Consider the following 12,674-nt stretch of genomic DNA (forward strand, 5'->3'; position numbering starts at 1 on the left):
TCCTATCAAAGCTGTTCCTGGCATCTGATGCAGCAGAATATATTGCAGAGCAGCAGAGGCAGACCATGTGCTGACAGAGCAAGGAAAATCTGACACTGTGCCTCTCTTCTCATATGGTTTACGTGCAAAGTACTCACCTTCTGGCTAAAAGGGGATTTGAAAATGTTGGCTACAACATGTAGGGGATAATAAAGCTGTTGGTGAGCTTGCACCAGATACAATTCTTTCAGTGGTTTGACACAATCAGCATTTGAAACACATCAGCTGGCAGTGATGTCTGTCCTGCATCACTCCTGATTTTGTAAAATAATTGTGGTTTTTTTTAATAAAAAGAGAATATTGGGATGATAGATTCCGTGGCACTCTGTTAATTGATGTAACAAGTTTACACGCAGAAGTGCACGGGGGGGACGGTCTGTGGGACAATGGATCTGAGACGGCAACCCTATTCATCCGGTATCCTGTCGCGGGAAGCACACAAATTCCCAAAATTTTCCATCCTGGCTAGGATGTTTTAAGAGGAAACTTAGAGGAAACGTCAGACATCCTTAGGCGGAGGACCCGGTGGGGGCGGGCAGGGTGGAGAGCCCGCCCCGCGGAGCGTCTGTAAACAGCGGAGCGATGCGGGCGATCGGTAAGGGACGGTGGCAGGGCGGGCGGGACAGTGCGGGGATTGTGCGGGAACTGTGCGGGAATTGCGCGGGGCGGAGCGGGGTCGCTGCTTCTCGTGTGCGCGGTGCTCTGCTTGGCTCCCCGGGGGAGGTGAAACCGTGTGTCATCGTCTGTGCGCTGTCTGAAAATTATAATTTAGTCTTTTATGAAGCTCTGGTGTTTCACAGATATGTCAAAAATTAATCCCTGATATAGATTTTTGATTTTGTTTTCACCCTCTCCCTTTTAATCTCCTCATTATTCCATAATATAAATATTCAGAGTTTGAACATTGTTTTGCTGTTGTGCCTATACTTGCAGCCCTGCTGGGCTGCAGTTTGGGGGTCAAGAATGATAATTCTCTGATGGTGTGGAGGCGCTGGAACAGGAGGCCCAGAGAAGCTGTGGGTGCCCCCTCCGTGGGAGTGCCCAGGGCCAGGTTGGGTGGGGCTCTGGACAGCCTGGTCTGGTGCAGGGTGTCCCTGCCCATGGCAGGGGGATGGAACAAGGTGGTCTTTTGAGATCCCTTCCAGTGCAAACCATTCTGTGATTCTTTGATAACCAGTGATGACGTGTTTCCTTGTCTTACGCTGCAGCAGAGGAGAGCTTGGAACATCTCTCTCTCCCGAGCCCACGGGGTGACAGTGAGCAATCTCTGTCCCTAATACCATGGGGCAGCAGGTGCGTTTGGGCAGAGGCACCTCGAGGGTGTTTTCCACTGCAACACCTGCACTCCAGGCTGCCTGGTAGCTCTCACTCTGCCCGTGTGCATCCACACAGCTCTCTCCCACTGACCTGTAGCCTGGAAGTCCTTAATTGTGAGCAGCTCTTAGGAAATGGGAGGGCAGAGGAGCACTGCATGCTTGCCCTGGGCTCTCCAGTTGGATACTCAGCAAAGTCTGTTGTATGAATGGAGACATCTCAGTAATCACCCATGCTAATTACCAGCTGGAACAAAACCAGGAGCATAAAGGCCCTCTTGGATATCAGTGGGCACATGCATTGTATCCTCTAACCCCATGAGACCTCTGATAAAATTCTTCCTAAATCCAGGTATTCCAGTTGGAAAGCTTCCTGTCCTAAAGGTTGATTTTTCTCTCTCTCTAATTTTCAACCTAAATGTGTTCACTGCATTTATTCTCTTGTTGTCATGCCAGCTTTATACTTTTGCTTCAGCAGTTTTGTTTGTCTCCTGTGATATATTTAGACAGCAATCCTATCCGCTCTCTGCCTACATTTGCCTAGGCTAAACAAGCCAGGCTCTTAAGTTTCTTCTTGTTTGATAGGTTTTTTGTTTCCCTCAGGCCCTTTCTGCACCTGTTCATTTAAGTTTATAATTTTTAAATGTGGGTGACCAGAATTTTTTTTGCATGATGCTTCTTTTATCAGCGCCTATACAATAGCTCTGGTATTTCACTGCCTCGCCTAGGACTGTGTTTGCTTTTCTTACAGCCTCATCATCTCTGTGTTCTTTAACACAGTTTTAGTGGTTATTTTTCCTAATTTTATTACAAATATGCACAATTGTTAGCTAAATTAGGTTAGATACGTAAATACCTCTCCTGTCATGCCTGACAACACAGGGAGGAGCTGAAGTCATCACAGAGTAAGTCTGCGCATGCTGATGCTTTAAACTGGTGCCTTGTCCTCAGGGCCAGGCTTTTTCCATGAGGGCTGGCAAGGACATTCTGCTGATGTGTTGGCTGATGTAAATATGCTGGAGTGAGGGAGCTGCCATTTCTCCCAGCAATAAGCGTGGGGCTGAGTTCCCAGCCACAGCCCCCAGACAGCCCTGTCCCTGTCCCTGTCCCTGTCCCTGTCCCTGTCCCTGTCCCTGTCCCTGTGATAAAGGTCTGTGTTGCTGCAGGGCTGGATGTGATGAAGGGCCCAGAAGAAGGGCACAGAGCCCTGCAGCCTGGGCTTGGCCTCTGAGTGCTTTTGGCTGTATCTGTGGCACAGCTACTCTTCAGTTTTTCCAAACCTAGTCTTCTGCTGCCCTGCTTCTTATAATGCATTCAGAAGTAGAGAGTGTTTTTTCTCTTCCTGGCACTGTAGGGAAGCCACCTCTCTCTTATCACAGCCAGATTGAAGGAAAGAGGTTTCCATACTCCTGTCTTTTTCCCCAGCCTGTCTCTCCTCTCCAGCTGTCAGCTCCTGCTTTTCCACCCAGCACTGAGCCCTCTGCTAGACTTTTCAGCTATAAATGGATCTCGACTTTTCCAACCCCCACTCCCAACGCCAGGAGATGTTGTGGGATATCGGAGCTGGGCCAGGCTTCCTCTGAATTAGGAAAACATATGACCCAATCTCTCGCTTTTTGTGGGTTCTCTGTGAGCATCCTGCCTGGCTGTGGGGGAGCTGCGTGCGTCCTGGTGAGGCTGTGCTGCGGAATTCCTTGTGTGCGCTGCGAGAGCAGCTGTTCTCACACCTGAGTCCCAGGCCTGCAGGTGCCATCACCAGCCCCACGGGTCACCCCACGAACACAGCATCGTCTGATCTGAGCAGTGTGTCTCCAGGGAAGGCCAATGTTTTTGTTACTGGCTGCATCCTGCCTCCACATCCAAATCAGGCACTTCATAGAGGAGGCCTGGCTTTTGCACATAATGAGCAATCCTGTTTGCCTCCCTTAACTTTGGGATTTATGGCAGGGATCCTGAGATCTTTTTAAGCTTTAGTGCATTCTGGCTCCTCAGAGAAGCAGGGAGCATCAATGTTTCCTCGTTCACCAGGGAACTGGGGCCTGAAGTATGAACACCAAGGTGACTCAGGGAGTCAGTAGCTGCCCTGGATTTTAAACTGAAGGCTTTTGTGTCATCAAGTGCTAGCCTCCATCAGCCCTGCGGGCATCCAGGCCATTCATTCCATGAAGAGAAGAGGTCTGTATTTAGAAAACTAATTTGTACTCTCATGTTGAAAAATTGCAGTCTGAAAGTCTCCTAGTTAGTGTGCTTTGTAGAAGCTGCTGGGCAAGGTTCCAGTCTGGTGACCTTTTGCTGGCAGCAGTGGGTTTGCATCGTTTCATCTTAGGCAGCAACACCTACAGCAGCTGCTTCAGAGGCTTCCTTACCTCCTGGCAGTCGTCCCTCAAAAACCTTCAGGCTGTGGATAAGGGATCATAGAATATTCAGAAGGTGCAAGCCTGGTGCAGTAGTCTCTCTGCAGTTCTGCTTCTGTTTCAGTTTTTGCTGTGGCAGCAGATGCTGTCTGACACATTTTCCTGCGCAGCCTGCCTGGTATCCTGCATTTTCCTTACTCAGTGGCTTTGTTGTGTTGCCTTTTGGATGGATCAATGCATCTGTTGACAGGGCAGTGTTCAATGGACAATGTCCAGGAATAATTCTTTTTTTTTAATGTGAGCTGGAGAATGTAATGTCCCAAACCATGATATTGCATAGGGCTTATGGTTTATTAAAACCTCATTTCTGTCTCCCTTCTGGGAGTGTGAGCAGTATTTTCTACAAAACAGATGAGGGATAGATGAAGTGCTCCTTCACCCTTTTCCACTCCGTCCCTGGGCTTTGAGCTCTGGGAAGATATGAAATGAAGTTCCTGTATGTAGTTGTAGCTGCCTGATGCTCATTCCTGTGGTAACCTCCACTGCAGCTAGGCCAGGTGTCAGAACCTGCTGGCTTGCCAGCTTAGCTTGGAATGCTTCAGGTTAAACTTGGTTGTGAGGAGTTTTTCTGCTTGTAGTCTCCCTCCCAGGTGTACAGGGAGACTGGCTACCCCCAGTTCTTTTTTTCCCTATGTAATCTGCCTTCCCCTGAATACTTAATTCCCAGCTCTTCCCCTAAGCCCCGGACTCCTAGGGTGTTTAATGAGGTTTGCTGGCTCTAGGTCTCTTGTTCTGATTCTGGAACATGAAGCCTGATTGAGGTTTTGTTGCTGATACCTGCTGCTCACCTGAAGCCCACAGTTTCTTCATCTCTTCATTCTTGTGTGTGTTTGTCTGGACTGGAAATTATGGTTTCCACAGTTCACATCTCTTGTGCCTGGGGTGAGTGTTTGGTGAGCATATTTGTAGTCCTTAAGCATTGATGTGGACTCTGCACTTCCACCTGAGTCCTCAGTGGATGAGCATGTGTCTCAGCCACCCAACACTGCAGGCTCTTTCAGGGATCCTTGACAGCATGATGATGGCACTGAATCATATTTTCAATTAAAGCTTTATTTTCCTAACAGGCTCCTGGAAATGTAGAATGGTTTGGGTTGAAAGGGACCTGAAAGGTTATGTAGCATTCCTGGTCACTGTGCTTGGAGCACTCCTTATCAAATGCTGTGCTTTGCAGGGCATTAAAGCTGTGATACCTGCAGTGCCTGGTCCCAGGGATGCCTGTGCAACACATCTAGCGGTGGTTTGGAAAATATAGTGAAGACTATAATTTTCTAGTGATTCTAAGTTCGTCAGGGTGTTTGGTTTGAAAATTTCTTGAGGAATTACAGGAGCATCTTGCAAAACTGTTAGCACGGTAAAATAGCAAATGAGACCTTGTGCTGATAAATGCCACATGTAATGGTGATCTGGAAACAGTTTCTCACTGCCCGCAACAAGCTGTTTGGAGTCACTGTGGATTGTTATCTGAGCACATCTGCTAAATGTTCAGCTGTAGCCAAAAAACACTGGAAACAAAATTTGCTGCTATATACCCTTGTATGCTAGACACACGCTGTGCCTGCATCTGGGCATCACATACCAGCTGGTCACCCTCTTTCAGAAAGAGTCGTGTAGACTTGGAAATGATGGAGAAAAGTGGAATGGGGATGATTAAGGGACTGGGATAGCTTCTGTAGGAAGAGAGATGAAACAAGCAAAAGTAGATCATACTGGGAAAGAGCAAACGTCTATAACACAGGATTCAGCAGGGAGAAGTTGAGTAAAGACTGACCTTAATAAACTTTGCTATTTCTCACGGCACAGAGGAAGCGCATCCAGCAAAATAATTTATTAGACAGGAGGCTGAGGAAGTCCTTTTTCAACACAGTTGATTTGTAGAACATGTTGCTACGAGATGGCATGAAGACTGAAAATACACACAGATTCCAAAAGGAACCAGACACCTCAATGGCAGAGATGTGTTTCAGTGTCTCTGAAACATGATGGTCAGTGTGTGACCTCCAGCTCTAGGAGTTCCTGATTGTTGCAGGCTGGAAGAATGTGTCCTTAGGGGGGATCACTTTGATTGCACTCAGTGAAATCACTCTGTGATTTTTATATGCCAATGCCACATTGTCAGGGATAGGCTACTAGACCAAAAGAATTTGTGGTGCAACCCTCCCAGGTGGTTCTGGTTACCAGAGTGTGCTGGAACAGTGAGGTGAAAATAAACTGATTTGGTTTTGAGCACTTCTGCTCTCACGAGTCTCCTGCGGGAGTCGCGCACAACTCACCAAAGATTTTCTTATCACTTTTATTAGCAAATCTGGATGGACTTTCAAGAGAAGGGGACTGATGCAGGCACGGCCCATTGGCTGGCTCGGTGTGCCAGGCACTGCTGTGGTTGTTGCAGGGTATGCCAGCCCAGTGAGCACTGCCCTGCCAGGCAGGTGGCATGCTTGGCATTATCTGTCCAGTCCTATATTTTTTCCCCTCTTGGCTTACGATTAAGGTATGGTTGTGCCCTAATGGAGCAAAGTCTGGATTCTTAGAGCCTCTTATTCACATAACTGTGGGTGGTGTTGTTATCCATCCAAATGTCTTGTCCTACGGAAAAGAGAAAGAACTATTGGAAAGGGCTATTGCAAATTCTATTATGAATTCCTTTATCCTTTCCAAGTCTTATGTTGCAATTTCCTTCATGGTCTAAATAGCAAAATGTCTCCAGCCTCTCTGCACGGAGAACTGTGAAAGTTTGGAACTGTAAAGCCTTGAAAAGTCTATTTGCTGATAATGAAGTTCTTATTTTTGAAGCATTGACAGAAGCCACTCTTACTTGCTGCTCATCCTGTTGAAAACTTACCAAATCAATGTTTCTGGCATTTTGGTTTGTTTTTCATTTAGTTGTTGTTGTTGTTTGGTTGTTTTTGTGAGTTTTTTGTGGTAATGGTGGTGGTGTTTTTTGGTTTGGTTTGGTTTTTTTGTTGTAAGCTGGCTGAGGCTGGAGCAAAAGCAAAAAGCAGTAATGGGCATACTATATTTTGTCTGCCATTCAGTTTGCTGCAAGTGGATTCTTCACTGGTTAAGTCTGATCATTGTATCACAATGAGCTTTTGCGAACACTAGACTCAGAATCCAGTCATAATTTTACTTCTGCCTCGTTCCTTGAACTCATAAACATTAGAATGTTTGTGCCTCTTTCAGCAGGAAGGATAGAGCTTTAAAGCCAATTCTCTGTTCCCTGCAGAGAAGAAAAAAAGTCTGCTGGCAGCCCCAAGCTGTTTTTAAACGAGACAAATGCCCATGGTGCCTGTCTGGCAGAGCCCCCAGCCCCTACACTGAGTCCCCTTTTAGCACACTGCTCCATGCAGCTATATCTGGCTCCAGTTCTTTGTTCGGGGAACGTGACCTCATCGTTGTTTTGGTATTTCCAGTGATTCAGCCTGGTCGGGGCAGGGAGGAGTCATTCCTGGTGCAGGCTGACAGGGTGTTTGTGCGTTTCTGGAATTCCAGAGCAGTGCAGCCTCAGCCCTTCCGCTGCTTTGACAGCTCGGCTGAGGCTGGGTGCACTGCATTCCTGCCTGGCAAATGGCCTGGGTGCAGCTGGTAGAGGGATTGATGCTCCTGCGTTTGGGGTAATGGGGATCCCTGACTTTGCAGGGTACCTGCTGTGGTGAGGGGGAAGAAAGCAGCAAGCAGTAGCTTGTATGTTGAGGGAAGCCACAAGGGATCTCTGCTGTATGGGTGGGAAGAGAGTCCTACAGAATGCTCATTCCTGTTCACGGGCTCCAGCATCCCATGACGAAGTTAACCTTGCAGCATCCACAGCAGCTTGGTAAGTGTTATGGTCCTTGTTTTTCAAGGGGTGAAACTGAGGCACTGAGCAGGGAAGTGGTCTTCTTCAGGTTTTACACCGCTGAGCTGGAGATCCCCCATATCCTTACAGACCATGGTTGCTTGAGAACTACAGGAACTTCTTGTTCTTCATTGCTGGTTTCATCCAGAGGTCACTGGTGTGAGCTGTATGTCTGCCTGGCTCAGGGCTTACAGGCAGTACCTGCTGGCTCTGAAATGTTCTGAAACAGCTCCTTCCCAGCCTCTCCCTAAGATCTTCCAAGGCTGCGAATCTCTCCTCTGCTGCTGAATCTAGTTGAAGGGACAGTGCAGAAAAAGACCCTGAACCCTTTGACTCCTTGCTTCTTAACCGTGAGATGAGCTCAGCTGATTAGAGCATGGTGCTTATAGTGCCAAGGTTGTGGGTTTGACCCCTGGATGGGAGTTTCACTTAAGGGTTGGATTTTATGGTCCTTGGGGGTCCTTTCCAATTCAGAATAGTCTGTGATGCCAACCTAGTCCCTGTTCCCCATATTCCATATTTGCTGTAAATCCAGCTTCTGTACAGCTTGTAAATTACCCTGAGATGGCAGGGAAAGAAGAATCCTGGCAGGAGATACCATAGACATTGAACTGGGGAGAGGTGGGTAAGTGTCAAAGACGTGGAGACCTGTAGCCTGGGGAGAGGGCCTGGACAGCAGGAGTGGGTCTGAGCAGGTGAATGGAGCAGTGCTCCCTTTCTCCCTGGCGTGGTGGGCTGCTGTGGCACTCTGCCCCAGGGAAGGCGTGGGGCTGGGGATGTGCCAGCTGGGGTGCAGGATGGGGAGTGGGATCGGTTTGCATTACTGCCAGCACGTACTGCATACGGAGCTTAGGATCTGATGGAGAATGCGGAATTGGGGAGGTCTCCCCTCGCTAGTGGTCACTTCACCCCTTGCTTCCCCTGGCAGGCAGTTTTCCTCCGTCCCTCCCTCTGTCCGAGCAGGCAGGCAGTGGGTCCATCCAGCACAGCCCTGCCACGCTCTCCCCGCTTTCTGCGCCTGCTGTAAATGGCTCTCTGTAACACGAGCTGCATTTCTGCCATAGCCCTCTCCTGTGCGCATCTGTATTTACACTGGGGCTTTCATTAGCAATCTGGCCCTCGCTCCTCTCTCCTGCCCACATGCTCCCTGAGTGAGACCCTGGCACCGCTGTGCCTGACGGGGGGCAGGTGGCTGGCAGCAGCAGGAATTCCTCAGCCAGCTCCTGTCTGGAAGAAGTGCCTTGTCATCTTGCCTGTTGCCCGCCATCCTGCATCCACAGGGGAGCAGCCGGCAGAGATTCCCGCAGCACGGCTCCCTGATCCCCGAGCCGGCACGGGGACAACCTGGTTTTGCTTTGGATTATCGCTGGCTCTGCATGCTGTGTTCCTCCTGTGGCTCTCATGCCAGTGCTGCTGCACTCGGCTTCCAGCTGCGCTGAGCTGAGCCCGCGTCCTGGGCTGGCTGTATCTGGCAAGGTAGGAGCCGATCCCTTCTGTTTGTTCTGCTAAAGGTAATGTGACCATTAATGACCAAATAACGTGACCAGTCCTGCCCCTGCCTTTACAGCATGTGTCAATTAGTGGGTTTTTTGTGCATTGTTCTGTAGCTCTGATAGACAGCCAGTATGCTGCTCAGGCTGTAGCCTCTCTTGCAGGGAAAGGAGATGTGTATATATATATATATATTTTTTACCTACATACTAGAAAAAGCAAACTTTTCTGCTTCAAGATGGAGTCTTCTTTTCTCTGTCTTGTCTGTTCTCATGCAGCATCCTGTGCATGTGCTTCAGGTCATGTCACCTGCTTCTCCAGGAGATGTGAGAGTAGAGAGCAGTCTGATGTGTCTTGGGAGAAAGGGGGTGGGAGGAGAAACTCACTGAAGACAAAAATCAAGGAAGTTCCAATGGGCTCGGGAATGGCTTTAGAGAAGTTATTTTTAACCCAGAAAATCAGACAGGGGAAGAGCCTCTTTTCCTTTCATAGTCTCAAAAGGGTGGTTTGCTTTTGAATTTTTTTTTCCTTTAGTGCTTCAGGGCACACTGTTTTTATATGGAAAGGCCTGAAGCTGCTGCTGTCCCTAGGGATAAAGGGCAGTCAGTCTTGTTAGTCTGGTGCCTCCTTTCTCCTTTCCAGTGAACCTTGCTGACATTTAGGGCACCTGCCCCCACCACTGCACACCTTTGCTGCTCCCACTTTGGGAAAAGAGGTGACAACCAAGAAACCAAATCCCTGCTGGATTTCCCTGCAGCAGCCAAGGAGAGATAAAATAGAAAGGCATCAGCATTTTCTGTGCTGAGGCACAACTGTTCCCTTTTTAGTCCACAGCAGCTGGGAGGGATGTGCCCTCAGCCATCCATCTTCCCCGAGCCTAATGTACCTGGGCTTCCCTCCCATATGGAGGACAGTCTGTCTCCTCAGCAGGACAGACAGGGATACCAGGCCTCCTGCGGGTGATGGCTCACTTCTGAGGACTACCCCAAACAGCAAACCATGTTTTAGGGCCCCGCTATATCCCTGTGAGGAGGATAAAGGGGTGCTCTAGCTTATCCTGCGATGCTGCCAGTGGGTGTATAAATAGTGCCCACAGTGTACTATTTTGGTGACAAGCTCTTCCCAGGATTCATCCAAAGAGTTATGTGAGCAAGTGTTAAAAATAACACCAAGCCCTGCCCAAGTGCTGGCGTCATTTCAGCCAAAGTGTTGGGAATCTTCCATAGAGAGCAGCATTGGACCCTTGCTGGGGGCAGCAGGAGGGGGCCCAGAACAGCTTCCTATATTTTCATCCCCTTGCTGTCCTGCTGACTACAAAGGGCTGTGACCCTCAGCTTCAGCAGATATACTGGTCACCAAGAAGGTGTGAGACTTTCACTTCTAATTAGGTTATTTGCCACTGGGCTTTCCCTGTGTGTTCTGAGCATTATCACTGGGTCTAATGAGAGGTACAGGAAATTTAATCTAGCCTGCTGCCAGGTCCCTGCTGGTGGCCAGAGCTTGCTGCCTCATTAGAAAGTCTTGGGCTGTAGAATGGGATATGGAGACATTCTGGTTCTGGGTCAGTTTTATCCTGAGGACTGGTAGCTGGAGATTAATTTAACTGTGGAAAGGATATTAAATGTCTGTTGCATCATGACTGTAGCTCTGGACATTCTTGGCATCCATATAAACATGAACATTATCCCAATTTGTTTCCCTTTTCATGGTGTAGTTGGTGTCTATAACTGAGAGCTGGACAACACAGCAGAAATACCTGGGGAGCCACGCTTCTTGAGCTGCGCAGCCAGTGCAGGATGCACCCTCCCACTGTGAATCTGGAACTGTGGTTTGCTCCCTCAGGCTGAGTTTTGCTTGTTGTTGGTCAGGTTCTTTGCTGCTTATGTAATTCAGCTACTGCCAAGCTGCAGCAGCATCCTGGTGTGTGCTGGAAAGCGAGAGACTTCACTGGAAGGCAGCAGACCTCCCTTAGTCCTTGTGCTCGGTGCGTGAAGCCCAGAGCTTACAAAAAGGCTTCTTGAGGGGTTCACGCTCAAAGAAGCCCTGTCTGAAGCAAGAGCTAATGCATCTTGCAGGTGGATAATGTGGCTCCACTCTGGCCTGGTCTCACATGGAATGTAGAAGCCCCTGTGGAGTAGAGCACCCATTGCTTATTGCACAGCTTGATACATGAAGAGGTGAGATGTCCTCTGGATGCAAACACAGGGGCAAAGCTGCGGCTCACCTGTTTGCTCTGAGTTGTCAGCAACATTATCATGGACAGAGATGCATCTCTTTCAGGTGCTGGAATTCCGGATGATAGCATTATTCCCCCTTTGTAGCTCATTGCCCCATGTTTGTACCCCCAGATAAATCAGTTCCAGTTGCTGGGTTTGTAGAGGAAGGGCTGGGTGGTTACAGCTGGACTTGATGATCTTAGAGATCTTTTCCAACCTCAATGATTCTGTGGTTCTGTAGTCTTTGAGCACTTTCAGAAGGGCTGCATTTATTTTAGGCTGAAAGAGAAGGTTGCTGTGAAAGCAGCAGACATGCAAAAATTGCTGAAAATATTAGAAGTGCTGTTGGACACTCTATGCCTCACCTCCTCTCATATGGGATTACTAATTCTGGAAGATGTTCCCAGGGATGGAGAGCAGGTCCTGCTGGAACATCATGACCAAACATTTTCCCTGGCTGTTTTATTGAGAACAAGTGGGAGAGCAGAGCAGGTGCTTGGCTTCTGGCTTGTACTGTTGTATCTCCAGTGCTCCATCATTCTTGCCCTCTCACCTTTTGGCTGGTCATCTCTTTTTCATGCTGTGTGTCGAGAGCCACAGGCTGGGTGTGTGCACAGGATGGAGTGCTTTCTTGAGTGCATGCTGAAAGCACAGACTTCAGAATTGTCCGGACATGGAAGTACGTCATGGAGATGAAAAGCATGTTTCTGTTTCTCCAGGAACGTGCTCTGGGCAATCAGTCCTTCATCAGGGGCTTCCTGCTCCTCAGTTATTCTGTTCCTTCCTGCTGTTCTCCCGTGTCCAGCCAACAAAGAGCTCTCTGAGTCACCATGGTGGCTGCTTATTACTAGGTCTCAGCCAAGGCTCTATGTATCATCATATATTACAGAGCTCCTGAGGGCCCTTTCAGGGCTCTTTCTACCCTGGCATGCTCTTGTTCCTCTGACTGGAATGTGTCTGGAGTGTGTGGGGACGTCTTGTTTCTTGTCCTTAAGCACCTCTTTGCTGGATGTTTCTTGGTAGTTTTCCAATGGCTCTTCTATCTGGAATAGCCTTCTAGACTATTCTCCTGTAGTCTCTGTGGTGCCAGAGTCACACACCAGGGATGCCAGGAGTTCCTGAGGTGCTGAGATGTCTCCATGGGGAGTGTGTAGAGTGGTCTGCCCCAGCTCTTCCATCTGCCTCACAGGAGGCTGAGCCCTATTTCAGTCTGCCTGACACAATCCAAGCTTGGCACGTTTGTCAGCCATCTCCCGTGACCTGCTTTGCCTTTGTGGCCTGCCTCACTGCTGCTGCCTGGGCTTTGCCTCTGCCAGCTTTTATTTTCTATTTTAAAGAACAGGGCAGGATTTCCTCCCACACACAG

At 48.7% G+C, this 12,674-nt stretch overlaps 1 protein-coding gene across 6 annotated transcripts in view; it reads left to right on the forward strand.

Annotated features, from left to right (window-relative positions):
* Positions 1-578: 578 nt before the first annotated feature.
* RUSC2 (RUN and SH3 domain containing 2) overlaps positions 579-12,674 on the forward strand; it is a 56,786-nt gene continuing 44,690 nt past the window's right edge. For 5 of the 6 annotated variants that reach the window (XM_084224902.1, XM_084224905.1, XM_084224907.1 and 2 more), the window contains exon 1: positions 7,314-7,580. The gene's annotated coding sequence lies outside the window, so the exon portion shown is untranslated. Of the gene's footprint in view, positions 635-7,313; positions 7,581-12,674 lie in introns of those variants that run through there. The other variant, XM_084224903.1, reaches the window with a different exon arrangement.

Source organism: Fringilla coelebs (assembly GCF_963513975.1).
Source record: "Fringilla coelebs genome assembly, chromosome: Z".
NCBI lineage: Eukaryota > Metazoa > Chordata > Aves > Passeriformes > Fringillidae > Fringilla > Fringilla coelebs.